Source organism: Bactrocera tryoni, chromosome 2 (genome assembly GCF_016617805.1).
Source record: "Bactrocera tryoni isolate S06 chromosome 2, CSIRO_BtryS06_freeze2, whole genome shotgun sequence".
Lineage (NCBI taxonomy): Eukaryota > Metazoa > Arthropoda > Insecta > Diptera > Tephritidae > Bactrocera > Bactrocera tryoni.
The window spans coordinates 25,762,337-25,779,091 of NC_052500.1; the positions used below are offsets into that span (position 1 = coordinate 25,762,337).

The following is a 16,755-nucleotide window of genomic DNA, read 5'->3' on the forward strand; positions in this document are numbered from 1 at the left end:
AGATGTGGCGTTCCACAAGCATAATGCGATACGTCATACAAGTTTGATGACTATATTCTCAAGGATTGGCTTTTACTTGTTCCGATGTCTGCAAAATTTTGGGACGAGAGAATCTTCACCTCAAATTAAGACGTCAGAAAGCACTTGAACATTTTTTTGTCTGCACGAATTTAAAATTGTATGAGCGTGGAGTCAATATCTTGCCAGAAAGATGCCAAAGGGTATGAGGGTATTGGATCAAAATGGAGTATAAATAATTTCATAAAGTGTTTTACATAATAAAAAATTGTACTAAAAATTGGAATTGCTAAATGAACGACCCAATAAAATCACTTCAGTTTTACTTCTATTCGCCCAGTTGTATACCTCGCTGAGATACGCTTGGGTTAGCTCGTAAGCGGTTCATAAGCAGCACAGGTTGTTAACAGCCTCATTCTTCGAGTTTTTTAAGGAGGTCAAGATCTAACTATAACAATATATCTAGCATTTTGAAGCTTGCAAATTATATATTTAGGATTGAAAGTGGGGAAAGAGAGAGATATATTAGGTTGTCAAATATCTCCCTTCCGCCTTTTTGTTTTTTTGAATTTTGCGACTATGTATAAAGCATTACAGAGCTCGTATTTGGCAATACTATACATCTTTGAAAAGGTCTTGACATACCTTCAAACGGAGTTCACTAACGCCGAAACGTTCCATGAGATTAATGGTGCTTTGTGGAATGGTACTCTATCACCACTATCACTTCGCAACGGCGGAGAAATGGTTTAGGTTCATGGATAAGTCAGCCGACGGAAGACTTGTGACGACGAATACCGATCAAATCGTGGAAAACATGGGGTTAGACCGGCATGTGGAATTTTGTGACATCGCCCAGTAGATAGGAGTTAGCCACCGAACCATTTTAAACCATCAGCAGAAGGCTGGATACACAAAAAAGCTTGATGTTTGGGTGCTGCACGATTTGACGCAAAAAAACCTTCTGGACCGAATCAACGCCTGCGATGTGCTGATGAAACGGAACGAACTGGACCCATTTTTGAGGCGTATGGTGACTCGCGATGATAAAAGGATCACATACGACAATATCAAGCGAAAACGGTCGTGGTCGCAGACCGGTGAATCGTTCCAAACAGTGGCCAAGCCGGGATTGACAGCCAGGAAAGTTTTGCTGTGTGTTTGGTGGTATTGGAAGGGAATCATGCACTATGAGCTGCTCCCATATGGGCAGAGGCTTAATTTTACCGAACAACTGGAGCGCTTGAAGCAGGCGATCGACATGGCTAACGCTCTTGTTGGTGTAAAGTCGAACTCAAATTCATAAATTCTTAAGAAAATCGCTTTAAAGGCCTGTGTCTAGTTCCACGCAGCTGTAATGCCAATGTCATTAGATTGCCTTGGAATATGCATTTTATATGTTATATGTTAGGCAAGGAAATCTAGTATACCCTTTTACTTTTAACTTATGTAGACTACCTTATTTTCAGTTAAAAAACTCTATTTCCAACTAGTAGTTTTATTACCCTGATATTACTATGTTTCACTGCGGGGTTATTATATTCAGTAGGTACGCACGTATGTGTGTCGTAGGCATGCTTGTGGGTACCGCACTATATCTGCACTTCGATTTGCGGTGAAATGCTTGTGGTTGCTGCTTTCGCTCGCTCACCAAATCCCACTGCAGCTGCTTCAATCTCGAAGTCTTCTGCGCCTTTGAGGCATAGTTTCCACATACACGCTTACAAATACATACACTGGTATGTAGGTGTGAGTATTGCTCACGTTGAGTGTGTTGCCATGTTCATTTACAGTTATATAAGCAGATTTTCGTGAATCTATTTGCGGCTTTTTGCTTAAAATATGAAGCGTATCAGTTACTCAGTTGTGACTTGTGGCGAATTTGCGGCTCATTTACGGCTTTGCACACGCACACTTGTCTAACTACAAAAGCAAAAACAATAAATCGTTATGATTTGCGAAACTGCTAGATAAATTTATCTTCGTTAATGCGCCTAAAATTTGTTTGTACATTGAGAATGAGAAATTGCTCGTAAACGTATAGACGTGTGCTTATGTGTATGCCCGTAAGTGTATGCGCACAAAAGACAATCGCATATGTTTTAATTAATGAAAATAATTAATTTTAATATTATTATACTGAAATGTAATGCGTATCATTTCGCTTGTCAGCTCAGTAGGCACTTTGGGAGTTGCCATATTGATGTGAATTTCTTATGTATGCAGGGTTCATCCATAATACATACATCAGTATGTGTTGGTTGACTTGATAGATTTAGCATTAGATTTATAATACCTAAAATTTATATCAGGCTTGACTTGCTGTTTTTCTTATCCACTACTGACAGAGTTGCCACATTTTTATATTTCATGTCATATTATTAGCATAGTAATATACCTACATATGTCTTTTTTATCTCTAACTCTACTTCTTGTTTTCCCCTGATTCTTGTTATATTTCTAGCAAGCGTTTAAATGACATTCTTAAAACGGAGAAGATCCAAGCCTCTTCCGAGCGACTATTGGAGTCAGGCAACATGTAATGTAGATGTTATGATGTTATGTTTCATCAGTCGATAGAAGAATCTTGCATTAAGCTGATAAACAACTGTATTTGCTAGGTAAGTACCGCCGCATATCGCTGTACCATATTTATACCACTCTAGAGAGTCTAAAGATCACACGTTTTTCTAACGAAAAAATTCAAAACTACGAATGTTGTTATAGTTATAGAGTCAGAAGACGAAGCTTAAGATCTAACTATAATAGTTTTTTATACCCTGAACAGGGTATATTAAGTTTGCCACGAAGCTTGTAACACCCAGAAGGAAGCGTCGGAGACCCTATAAAGTATATATATATAAATCATCAGTATGTTGAGCTGAGCCGATTTAGTCATGTCCGTCTGTCTGTCCGTCTATATATATATGAACTAGTTCCTCACTTTTTAAAAGATTGTTTGATATTTAAAACGATATCGGACCACTATAACATATAGCTGCCGTACAAACCGAACGATCGGAATCAACTTCTTGTATGGGCAGCTTTCACATTTGACAATGTATCTTCACAAAAGTTGCCACAGGTTATTTCCTAAAGTAACAATGTAATCTCGGAAGAAATTGTTCAGATCGGATTAATATAGCATATAAATGCCCTACAATCCTTCCGATCGTTCGGTTCAAGGGCTTGTATGGAAAACTTTCGCATTTGACGATCTTCACGAAATTTCACATGGATTACTGCTTCATGTAATAAAATAATCTCCGAAAAAATTGTTCAGATCAGATTACTGTAGCATATAGCTTCCATACAAACTGAACACATAGTTACTAAAAGAAATGCACTTGTAAAGGGTATATTAGCTTCGGTGCAGCCGAAGTTAACGTTTTTTCTTGTTTTTACTTCTCAAATGATCGTCTCAAACAGGCTAAGTGAGATCTCCTACTGTCAATTACCGTAGATCTTAAGGGTTTACATGGGGGGTTCGGGTAAAAAACAGCTTTTCTTGAATATGAAATATTATGTACTAACACACACTATTAAGAAAGAAATTCTGAAATTTTTGAAATAAATAATAAAAAACAAACTTGGTCATTTCGACGGCATTTTCGTTGACCTCTCGTAAAAAAGATGAGCACACGTTGGCAGGATAGCTCCTTAACAGATCATCTAAAGTGAAAAAAGGAAAATTGGATTTTTGTAGACTTTTTTATAAAAAAATTAAAATTTCGCAACGTTTTGCTTCCAATAGTTGTAATCGAAAAAAACATCCTTCATCCAAGTGTTTGAGGATTGTATCTCAAAGATCTGTGTATAATTTCATGAAGATCGTTTGAGCAGTTCTTGAGAAATCTTGCCAACCGACTTCAAAAACACAGTTTCGAGAAAAACGCGTTAAGGACGGCTCACTTAGCCTAGCTAGCCTCGAGTGCATAAATTCTCAAGGCTGTATATCTGAAACTATTACTTGCATTAACTTAAAAATTGAGAACATTATTCTAGATGTTTCGTAGAATTTAATAAAACAATAAAAAAATAGATTTTTCGAACCCCGTAAGCCCATGTAACCCCTTAACGTAAGCTGATATTGAAGGAATACGACTATTGAGTTATTCACATAATGGTTGTACGCAGCACCCATTGAGTTATATATATCTAACGGTGTTTTGTTTACTATATTAAACAAATAAGAAATCGCCAAGCTTGAGTGTTTCCGAACATTTTTTATTCTTGCAACTTGTAGGGATCAAACCCAGGAAAATACCTTGAGCTGTAAAACGTTAATCAGAGTATCGGAATCCAAACAAGGTTTGTTAGAAAAACGAAAATCATGGAGTAATATAGACAAGATTTTATCTATTAACTATTATCATGCCACATACTAAAAATATGTTCCCTGGGTTTCATTGAGGTAACTCACCAATAATTACCAATCATATGGAGTAAAGTCCACCGGATGTTCGAAAATCCTGATAATTGTTTTATAGGGGATAGGTAAAGTTTTAATTAAAATTTATTTATCCTAGGCACAAAAAAATGTTATGAGTAAAATGCACTCTCTGATTTTCATGGCGATAACTCACACAATATACAAATATGCAAATATTCAACTAATTTTTGACACACAGACATATTATTATCTGGAAACGCTGCTCTCTGTATTTCAATTATATATCTAACATTTCTACCGATATTTTCGTTCAAAAGTGAACCATAAGTACTGGGGTCAACATATTCGGTGACTAGGGATTTAAGCAGGCTTAGTCTGATTTGGTTGATTTCTGGAAATATTGTAGCATTCTTCAAAGGTATTATTCACCTAACGTTTTCTCTCGTTATATTAACTTCGTCTTGATTTATATAGTAGAAAGTGAAGGAATCAAAATTGGAATTTATAATTGTGTCATTTGGGGAGGAGGCATGGTTGTAGTCCGATTTCAACCATTTTTGAATATTAAAAGAATGTTGTGTTCCAAATTGAGTTGACAACAGTCGAGCAGGTCTTGGGTTAGGAGATTTTATCTTAAAGAGGGTGATGCCGTGCTAATCGTCGGATTTATATCGAAATTAGACCATATAGTACATGATCGTTTTGACTTATTGTTTGACGCGAAAACTTAAAAATCTGCCAATATCTGATGCTGTTTATTTCTTAAGGATATCCTATTAGAGAGTTTTTTTCTTAAGCACACAAACCACATGACATTAAAAATGAAGGAAATTAGTCCACAGCTTCCTATAGTCTCCATATATTTTGGATATAGGCATTCCCAACTCTTTTTGACTTTATACCATATCTTCCAATAATTATTCCTACAAGCTATTATGAGATGATACCAAAAGTTATTTAAAGATTGATAGGGACCGTCTAATGTGGTGAATATACAAATACACTAGTAAATGCACTAGTTTGTTGAACTTCAGACTAGGTTAGGCCAACGGGCTCATAATCGCACCAAAAGTAACGCGAGATCCCACTTAGATAGCTGGGAATGCTGATCGTTTGTGATTCCTAGACTTGGATATCCAGACTCTTATATAGCAAATTTGTAATGACAGCTAATATCAATCCTAGTTACTTCGCTGCTTTCACTGAAAGTTGCTTGATTTTCCCTGTTTCGTAGACATCTCAAAGCACCAACTCATACGAAGGGTTCCATGTTTTGATAAATTATACCACATATATTACATACGTGTATGCTCTATGGCACTTATTATGCACGCTGTAATTTACCGTTTGTTTCACTCACAACAGCGCATATACAGTATGCTTCGGCTTCGGCTTACTCTACAGCAGCAATTTGTAACTTCTAAAAGATTTTTTGCAGATTTTTATATGCACACACACTTACGCCCCATATAAAGAAGCAATTTTTACTTGCCACAACACATCATATGGCACTGCCACCTTTTTTGCGAACAATTTATGGCCTCTTCATGTTTGCATTTTTATTTCTAGGAGCGTTGCCAATTTTTCACCCATTTTAGCATTGTCACAAAGTGCAGGGAAATGGGATTTCCTCGCTGAAGTTGCAAGTTGTAGCTGAAGTTGCATAACGTTAAGTGCAATATTGCATGTTTCATTTCCTCGACGCAGTCTTGCGATTGCCGCTTTGTTGCTGTAGCCCATATAAAATAATACACCGAGCTTGTGACAACTCACTCACCCGTTTACTCGCTCGCTCGCTCTCTCAGCCGCTTATCGGTGAGTTTAATCTATGATCAACATCTGTTTCAGAAAGTAAGTAGCGACATAACTTGAGGCCAAGCAAAACACTGGTGCGTGGTGAGCATGACAAGCAACAGACGACTTTTTGGCAAATTCGTGGCAAAGCCACTACATTCGAGTGGTTTTTGTTATTTCTATTATGGCTTGCCGATGTTTCTTAACTAAATCCTGTCACATCGTGGACGTGTATTTGGATTTGGAAATGGAAATGGAAATAGTATGTGCGAATGGTATTTTTTTGTAGCATCTCTGTGTGGAAAACGAAATGGGATGAGGTTTGCTAGTCGCAGTAATATATGGTCTGGGTTTATGCGTTGCCGACGACACGAAAAATGTTTCTATGAAGAATGAAGTCATTTAATGTGAACTTAATGATTTTTTTCTCAAAATGGGTACAGTTTCGTTATCTATTGAATTATACGTATATAAATACCTAGGTTTATTGGTGTGCTCTAATGCTATCAAAGGTTCTATCAGTAACTATTAAGGATGGACTTTATAGCCCAATTTGCTTTTTACAGACTCTTTAGTCTTAGATAAACTACAATGGTCAAATATTTTCTTATACCAAAGAAGTAGACTGAGGCAGCTTAGAAGAAGTGTTTTCTTAGCTGCCAACTTGTCGCTCTTTTCGTTCTTTCTATTCTTATATGACTGGATTTCCAGATGATATTAACCGAGTTACCTACTGAAAGTCTAGTTAGTGGCTTCTTGCTGAACACAATGCAGTGAGACTTATTATGGCACATATAGCCTTAATTGCGAGCTCGCTGTCCAATCAAAGGTTTATGGAGTTTTTCTTTAGAGCACATAGAAGCCCACTGGGTAACTTCAGTTATGCCAACAATTTCGGCCTGAAGTACTGATATTGAATTAATACAGAATATAAGCATTTCAAGACGACAAAATAGTTATTACCGCACCCTTATGGTCGTCCGGATACAGTGAAACGCAGGCAAGCAAGCTTCAGAACTGTCAGAATACTGCACTCCGGACTATGACAGGATGCCTCTTGATGCCTTCTATCGAAAACTTGCATAGTGAGGCTCGTATGCTCTAAGTTAAGAAGCATAATAAACTCCTCTCCAGGCAGCTGGGCTATTTTCGCAGATATCATCCTTGCAGTCACCTGCTTGTAGCGGAAGCGATTCCTAGGAACATCAGGAGGTCATTCCTCAATTAAGTCGACGACATCAGTCAATACGTTGACCAGATTTCAGATGCAACAAACTTCCGACAAGCACTGACCGTCCTTCATAGTTTAGCTATCAACACCTTCACCGACTCGCTTCCAGTGAATGCCGGACTCGGAGTCAAACCACCGCCCATTGCAGATGAAGAGCTCGAGTTGCCGCGAGAAACGAGGGTGACCCTTGCGCTGCCTCGTTCTGGATACTCTAGCAGGTTAAACGCCTACTTATAAAGAATATCCAATATATGTCTTGCTTGCAATGAGTCTCCGCATGACACTGACCACCTCTTTACATGCCCCACCAACCCCACTCATCTGACGCCTCGCTCCCTTTGGTGCGACCACGTCGGAACAGCACGTTTGTAGAGTATTCCGTTGGATGACGATGAAAACAACTTAGCTAATCCTTTCCATCCTAACGTGAACTAGGTACCCGCTTAAATAACAACAACTACAACAAAATTGTTAAGATGTAAAGATTATCTCTTCTACTAGCATCTAAGAACATAACGGAAAACAGCTGAGTTCAATTTTTATATAATAACATGAACCTCGGCCGCCTTTTGAAGGAGATTTGCGAGGTATTTGATGTCACTTCGTTCAGCATTTATATTTTAAGGGCGTGTGGAACCAAATTAAGTAATTTCGTAACAGAATTATGGGCAACTCAGTTGTCAAAATGGATGTATTTGAAATTAATGTCCGGCGTACTTCGGTAAATTGCCTTCGCGATCAAATAACTTAGTGTGTGGCATTCTAGACCAATAAGTGACCATTCCATTCCATTTCGGTCATCGGCTTTTTTTGGAAGTCAAGTCCGTGTGATAAACCAAATATGACCTTTGGAAAATAATATGGCACTCTAAAATGAGGGAAACCGGCTTGCGTCTGTAAATTATTGGATTCGTCGGATCATAACTTAGTTTCCATAAACACAGATATTTCTCGTTCTAAGTTGAAATCCGTAAATATACAGATACTGTTATTTGTTCCAAAAGATATCTCCATACCTAAATTCTATAATATATGCTGGGAATGCAATTGTCCTTTTATGCGAATATTGCCCTTTTTCGACGACAGCTGCTTGACACAAAATGTGAAAATGTTGAGTGAAAATATTGTCAAACTTTTTCTAAAACCCACAATCCTCCCACTAACACCCGCAAACGCATCAATACACTTTGCGCACGTCCAACGCCACACTCCAACCCACCCGACCAGTGATGTGCTCCGCTCTAAATTATTCAATTTGTAAAGTTTACAACCGCATCAAACTTTAAAGACACAATCAACACTCTGTCATATTTCTTTATTTGTTTTTCTTCACAACTTAACTCCATAAGTTTGCGACTAGTATATGGACCGACACGAGTGCGAGCAAGGCTGCGCGGCTGGGAGCGAGTGCTTATGTGATTGGTTATGTGTGCGGTTGGGGGGGGGATGGTAGTGGATGGGAGACGTGTGTGTTTGTGCATTTCATACTTTATGGCAAACTTTAAATAAGTTTTGGGAAAACTATTTGAAAATATGCTGTCGAAGCCTGTCAAATACAATCAGACAAAATGAGCGCTGTGTATTGCAGTTAAAACCCCGGCAGTGGTCCACATATGAACCGCCCGCGCACCCCGACAACTTAGTACATAACTTCGCAGCAATCTATTGATAAACATTCGCACTTCCAGTGTCCAGAAGCTGGTGAATGTTTGTGTTTATTGCGCATTTAAAGTTTGTGGTGTGTTTTTGTCGGCCCGGAATTGAGCGGAGGCGCGCGTGTGTGCTTACGTGCGTGCCTGCGTCAGCGCGTGCGGCAACACATACTTGGCATCTAATAAAAAAAGTTTAGCAACACGTTCATTTGGCCGCTGCATTAAAAATTCCATATCGTATGCCGTCGAATAAAATCGGCAATAAAATGAGCTGACCGAAGTTTCATCAGCAGCAGCAGCAGCAGAAGAAGCCCATAAACAACCACCAAGAAATAGAAATGGGACAGTGCTCAGAGCATCGGCAAGTTTCTGCTCATTCCGCTTTAGCTTGTTTTGCGTCAAGAAACTTTGACTGACCACACGAGGTTTTTAAGTTTATCGTTTTCCGCAACCCTCTCTTTGAAAAGTTTTTGCAATGTTGTCTTTCGCATTTCCCTTCTTTAGCTATGCGTCATGTTGCGCCGAGCAGGAAGGTGCTGATGCATGACAAAGTGGAAAAAATAATAAAAGCTTAACTCATTTTTGGTAGAAGTAAGTAAGCCACCATGCCAACTCACCATAATACTATTAATATATGCAACTAGAAAACTCCCAATAATTATGTGCACATATATGTGTATGTGGTATGAATTGGAGTTAATGTTGACTGCCTGTTTCAAGTTTGTATCTCTGTGTATATTAACTAACTCACTCTCTCTCTCTCTGGAATTAGTTTTTCGGCTTGCATCGATCTCGTGAAGAGATGGTCGATTGAAAACCATTTCCTTCGTACCTTTCGAATATTTACAGTTTGATTTTGTACTTTTCGAATAGAGTCCATGATTCTGCTTCGTAACATAACACTGATGGTTTGACAAAATTATATTGGGCAAGTTTACATTGCCTTTTGGGTAGTGTTGATTTGAACAGTTTGATAAGAGAATCATATGACCTATTCGAGTCTTGTATTCTCTAAACTTGCGAAATGGTTGCCGAAATGTGCTGCATTTGCCGATCGATCCCCTTAAACCAACGTATACTGCTCCCACTCTACGCGGAAAAATATTCTCACAGCAATATTCTCTATCCTCCTTCCTTAAGAAGTTGCATGGGTTTCATTGGGTAAAAAACAGCCTTTTTCAAATTTTTTTTTTCATATAAAAAATTAAATATCTTGTTGTTACTAACATACACTACTAACAAAGTAAGTCTGAAATTTTTGGAAAAAAATATTTAAACTCCGCCATTGCGACGCTATTTTCGGTTACCCCTCGGAAGAAAGATGCGCCCACGTTGGCAGGTTAACTCCTTACAGAATCATCTAAAGTGTAAAAATACCTGTTTTAGTTGGAACCTTAACATAGAACTTGGTCAAAGGGAAAAAACTGAAAATTGAATTTTTGGCAGACATTTTTACAAAAAGTTGAAAATTTCCGTGAAAAATTTGTTAAATTTTTTTCTAATAGTTGTAATCGAAAAAAGAACCTTCGTAATCCTTCAAACTGTATCTAAAAGAGTAGTGTAAAATTTCGTGAAGAACAATTGAGTTATCTTAGAGAAATCTTACCAACCAACTAACTTCAAAAACACAGTTTTGCGAAAAACGCTTTTAAAGATGACGAACTTAGCCTAGGTAGCCTCGAACGCTGAGTTATCTCCAAAACTATTACTCGGTTCAACTTGAAAATTTAGGGCAATATTCTAGAGGTACTGCAAAATCTAATCAGACAAAAAAAAATTAAATTTTTTGAAACCCGTAAACCCATGTAACCTCTGAATAATGCTGCGGTTTTTAAATGATCCAAATGAGACAAGCAAGCTATGCTGAAAAGCCTTAAATGTATTTATAAAATTAAATAAAATTGTCAAAGTTAAAGTTACCGTTTATTACTAAAACGGTGCTAATATGCAGATCGATCAAAAAAGTCAACTGAACCACAAAAAGTCAGGATTGTTTTGTCCGAAAGTTGTTGACTTAAAGATCTGTATAATTTTCTTTAAACCTTTCAGCTCACGTTTTTCAGATTCTGTTGAAGATATTCAATCTCATTCTATGCGATTTATGCTGAAGGAGGTACAGAACCTATAATACTTTCTAGGTTATGTCAGGTTAGATGACTGATCAGAGATCGCACGTGGACTGATAAATGTAGTCCTTTGTGAAGCTGTTGAACATAAGAACTCCCATGTTCGGATTTACAGATTGGCTGCAACCTCAGTCTGAAACTGGAGTTGATAGAGAGCTCTCGACAGTAAACCCCTCCACCAACCTTCCTTTCAAGCTTTGATCCAACCGTAAAGAAGCTTACTGGCCCTCTCCTCCAACGACTTCTTCTCACCCATATCCCCCTCGTCGGTATATGGGCAGAGAAGGAGCCGCAAGAGTTCGATATGGCGACTTCATGATCTAGATGATCCAGTATGCAATCAAAGTTTGTGAGGATAACCGATTGTTCAGATATGCGTTCCTTTAAGAAACCAGATTCTCTGATTTTAATAGCCACCTTCGCGGCTATATAATAATACTCTTTAAGTTAAAAAAATATTTTAATCTTGTGAAAAGTTCGATGTTTTCTTATTGATCATATTACGACATATAAGATTACTTAGTTCCCCATATATGTGACCAAACATTGTTTCATTTAATATTTAATTATTTTCTTTGTGTTTAGTACGAAATATATGGAGCTAGAAACGCCAAAAGTTGAACTTTCTTTATGAGAATGGAACCTCTACGCGAACTCTGTAGTATTCATAATTTACGCGACTCACCGCTGAGTCCTCAGGAATGTAAGTGACTTCAATACAGGGATAGAGATTGTTATGTGGAACTCATTCAGGCTGGAACTTTGTTTTTTCAGAATCCAAAGGGTAAAAAAAAACACGAAACAATTTAATGCACTCTCACGCATTTCATATAAAATCCGACAGCATTTCAACTCGCTGGTTATAAAAATATGAACAATAAACACATTTTACTGTTTAAATGACGTACAAATTCTCTGCGCGCTTATTTCGTGCCTCGTCAAATAATTTATGACCAGCTGGAAGTGTTCTCCGGGCATGGCGCGTGTATTTATGGCACCTCATTCCGCACCTGGAGGCCTATTTAGCACAAATGTGCTATAACTTCTATTTTACTGTGAGCAAATTTTTTTGCTGCTACTGCCATTACTGTTGCTGCTGTTGTTGTTGCTTGTCGTTGCACAATAAAATTTAATATGAACGCATTAACTGCGCATTTACCGCACAGGGGTAACAAATCCCATTCACTCGCCGGCGTCACTCACCGCCGCCTCGCTCTGGTCACGATGGTGACTTTTGCTTTGCCTGCTGTTGTTGTGGTTGTTGCTGCTGTTTTAATGCGTAATGTTATATAAGAGCAGCCTCGTAAATCTTTTACTAAATCAAAATTAGTTTGTGTGCTGCGAATTTCACATTAATTTCCATTAAAATGCAGGCATAATAAAATATGCACGAACTGGACGTCGCCAGCAGCCGTGGCCGTCCAACGCCACTCACTTAGTAGGTGAGAGAATTTCAGCCTGAATTTCAGCCTGCTCCTAAGCCGGCAAGCTTAACACTTTCCTTAGCGTTATGCACATCATGCGGCATCATAAGGAGCGAGGAAGCTGGGCGCATATTCAAGTAAGCTTTTCATCACTTGTACATATTTGCGCCCACACACCTGCATCTGTATATAAATGTGTGTTTGTGTGTGTACGTTGGTGTGAAGCCCCATTTAAATTCCTATAAACCCCATTTAATTTTCCATGTTTTTTATTATTAATAGTGGCAGCCGCAGCAGCCGAGGCAGAGGCAACGTTATGGTGCTTTTAGTGGCACATAAATATGGATAAATATGGGCGTTTACAGAAGAAGGCTCAGTGTTAGTAAGAAATGTGTGGGTTCAAAAAAAATATCATTATACTATATTATTTCGCGCTCATACTTCGCTTTTCTATCTGACGAAATTAGATTTCTGACGAACTTTGCATTAATAAATCTTTTAAGTCTACTTTGAAGTTTAATTAGTTAAAATGTAAAACGTATGTTTTAGCAAAGTGTTAGCTGTACCTAAGGTTGTGAATACCAATTGGTAGAGGAAGTGTTTAGATCCCAACAGAATATATGTATATAGATTTCGCGCGTTTTGTTTTGCGCTGACACCTCGACAGTTGAAATCACCCTTTCAAATATGACAAAATGCTAAGCAGAAGTCCCAGAGTCTGCACACAAGCGACACTAAACTTGTAAACATCTCATTGGGGAATTCCGACCATGATGCATTTGAATTTAAATTAATTTGACTACAAATCGCATATCCTTGACTTCTTACGCAATGTCAATCCTTATACAGAAGATGTCGATAAGTTGTGTCAGAGTTATACTTTTGAGAGTTGTTTGTAAAGAGTGATCCATTACAAGATTTCCTGCTTTTTTAAATAAAAACACACAAACTTCAAATGAATATTATCTCTTTCAAATGTTGGCCGTGGCTTGGAATCAAAAGATCCATCCATTGAGTCAAATTTTTGATGATTCATTCGAGCATTGTGGCTGGTAACTGGCGAATGATGCGCGTGATGTTTAAAATTTCCCTACAGGAAAGGGTCTAACGGCGTGATATGACACGATCTTGGTGGCCAAACGATCGACGCAAAACGTGAAATTATCAGCTCACCGAAGTGTTTTCTCAATAAATTGTTGAAACCAAATGTCACCGAGATCACGAACTTCAATTTCAGACATCAAATAGTCAGTTATCATGACGTTTACGTTCTCACCGACATCATTTATGAAGAAGTATGGAGCGATGATTCCACTGGCCCACAAACCACACTAAATCGTTGCTTTTTCTGAATGAAACGGCAGCTCTTGAATCTCTTCATTTTGTTTTTCGTCCCAAATGCGGCAATTTTGCTTGTTTACATACACATAGATCCAGAAATGGGCCTCATAATTAATGAATAAAATTTGGTTCGAAAACATCGGATCTTCTAGGAACTTTTAAGGTGCCCATAAAGCAAAGCGATATCGCTCGGGACGGTCGAGCGGCTTCAGTTCTAGCACAAGCCGTATATTGTAAGACGAGTCGTTGCAAATGTCTGTCCGAGTTGCTGCGAACGGCTCCGAATCGACTTACCACGGTCTTCGTTTACACTCTCAGCTATCGCAGCTTTATTTCCAACGAGAATTAAGCATAATTTTATAGAAATCGTCATTTGACTGAAAGGCGGATTAATTAATGGAGGAGATTTTAGAAAATGCTATCGAGGGTATTTAGTTAGTTTTTCAGAAAAGTAAACTAAGGATCGCGTGCTATGTTTCGAAATTGTATGAAAGCAATAAACCGCCAGCAAAGCCATTAGCATTGAATCTTTAACGAAAATTCCACACCGTCACTGCCTTTTCAAAAGTAGGTTCCAACTTTTCACGCTTTCAAATGATGGCGACATTCGGTTGCACCAAGCTCTTTGATAACGCTCACATTTCTATTTAAAATACCAAATTCAATTTTGTAATTTCTATGAGCTTTCAAATACTCTTTCTGGTAGACACACATTCAAATCCAAGAATCTCCAAATATATTTCTATGAGCATGCAAGTACGAGTACACTATGACATCTTCCGTCCAATGAAAATATGTTGTTCCCTTTCACAGAAAGAAAAACAAAAAAATGCAAACCTATCGACTGATGTGAGGGCCATTTTGCATATCTTATACATAAATAATAGTCATTCGAACATTTTGAAAAGCTTTATCTCTCGAAGACCACACAAACGATGACCATTTAATCACTTGGCAACTGCCAATGGCAATGTTCCAGCAGCTGACATCACGCAAAGACATTTCTTTCTGCTTCCTTGCTGCTGCTGCTCGGTGGTATCATGTTGCACGTGATCCTGCCACAATAAAGTAGTGTGACCAGCCCATATCATCAATTTTGCACAAGGAGCCACATTCCAAGTGCGGCACACCGAAATCCAGTGCTGCCACATACGTCATTTGCTGCAACAGTGCTTTGCCAATAATATTGTTGTTGCTGTTGTGAACAAAGACACTTTTCGTAGAATGCTACTGCTGTCCTATTCGCATTTGACTTCTTTTGTTGGACGGCTGAGAAATTGAAATTGTTTTGCTGGTAAATTCAAGTCTTCCTTTTTTTTAATATGTTGCTGGGGTTTACATTGACACTCATTGTGCCGAGGTTGACAAGCGAAAATGGTGGTTAGAAAATTCGGAAAGGCAAAAGAAATATGACTTTTCGGTAACAACTCACTTACAAATGCAACGGAAATTTGTCCATCGACTAAGTATGTGTAAGTCAAGGCCAAATAAGCAGCAAGTTGCCAGAATTGTGTTCTCCCGAAAAGTCGGGGAAAAGTGTTAAGCTGACCATTTGAGAATCTTAGGTTAAATTAGGTTAGATTAAGATATCGATTCTAACCGGAATCTCACTGGCACAGCTTGGAACGCCGATCCATTGTGATACCTAAAACTCCTATATTAGAGCTCATAAGGCTCTCACAAATCAACAACGCGCTTTCAGTCTATCACAAATTTTTTCAGCAATGCCTCCTACTTCGCCGAAGGCATGTTCGTTTTCGATGTGAGCGAGCCAGTGGTACCGCCTCTAGCACGCTCGTCAGCATTGCAGTTACCAGCGATCTCGTTTTGGCTCACCATACAAACGAACGTGATAATGAAGTAGCTTGAGTCTATTTCTAGTGAGGAAAGACAGTCCTTGACCACCTTAGAGCACGCAATTAGCGAGTTCAGCGTGAGTTTTGCCGCTCTGCTGTCGGTGTGATTGCTCAATTCCATGCAAGAGGCTGTAGTTCTTAGCAGCACATCTAATGTCACCTTAAAAGCAGTCAGCTCTGGCTGGAAAGTACTACGATGGTCCATAAGCCTAAAGTATAGATTAATGGGAAACGCCTAGTAAAAATATCTCGTGAAAAAGCTCACAGCCACTATTTCCCATCAGTCTTCGGCTTGTGAGCCGAGTAAAAGCCACCACGCATAGTCTCTGCTTTGTACTGAACCAAATTTTTGGGAAAGCAGTTAAAGGAGAAGACAATTTTGGCGAGCTTTTGTTCGGACCCCTTCAGATAAGATTAGACACAATTGATATGAACTCACGAAGTCATACTAGCGATTAGATAAGAACGGAGCATAAGAAAAAAACTGTTGGGAGCTTAAAAAACTGAAGCTAATAGATTTGAAGACCGAAAAAATATAATTTTGTCAGTTTTTATATATTAACACAAGAAAGAAATTCATATTTAATATTCAACTAAAAGTGTTTCCTTGAATATCCATGTTTTTGTGAGTTCAAGTTTCAGTTGAGAAAGCTGTCCGAAGGCTGAACGATTTTCATAAGACCACAAAAAGACATGAGGCGAGGAATACTTGGTCCATTTTAGTTAAAATAAATATTCAGTTTCTTTCTTATTAATATTCAGATATTCTTTTTTATAAATCATAAAACCACCATTTTTGACAGATCACGTGTGAGTCGTGAAGGCTGTCGTGTTACTTTTGTTCAGCATTGTTTGGCATTTTATCATGGAAAGACGCCTGAACAATGTCTACAAATCGTTCAACTTTATAACGAAAATTC

General features: G+C 38.3%; 2 long non-coding RNA genes across 2 annotated transcripts in view; both read left to right on the forward strand.

Annotated features, from left to right (window-relative positions):
- The window catches only part of LOC120768209, a 287,272-nt gene extending 284,641 nt beyond the window's left edge, over window positions 1–2,631 (forward strand). Inside the window, exon 6 of the long non-coding RNA XR_005704740.1 lies at window positions 2,483–2,631. This is a non-coding gene — a long non-coding RNA (uncharacterized LOC120768209). The remainder of the gene's footprint in view (window positions 1–2,482) is intronic.
- LOC120768211 overlaps window positions 1–16,755 on the forward strand; it is a 500,046-nt gene that overhangs the window by 337,465 nt on the left and 145,826 nt on the right. The gene's annotated exons all lie outside the window — the stretch shown is intronic.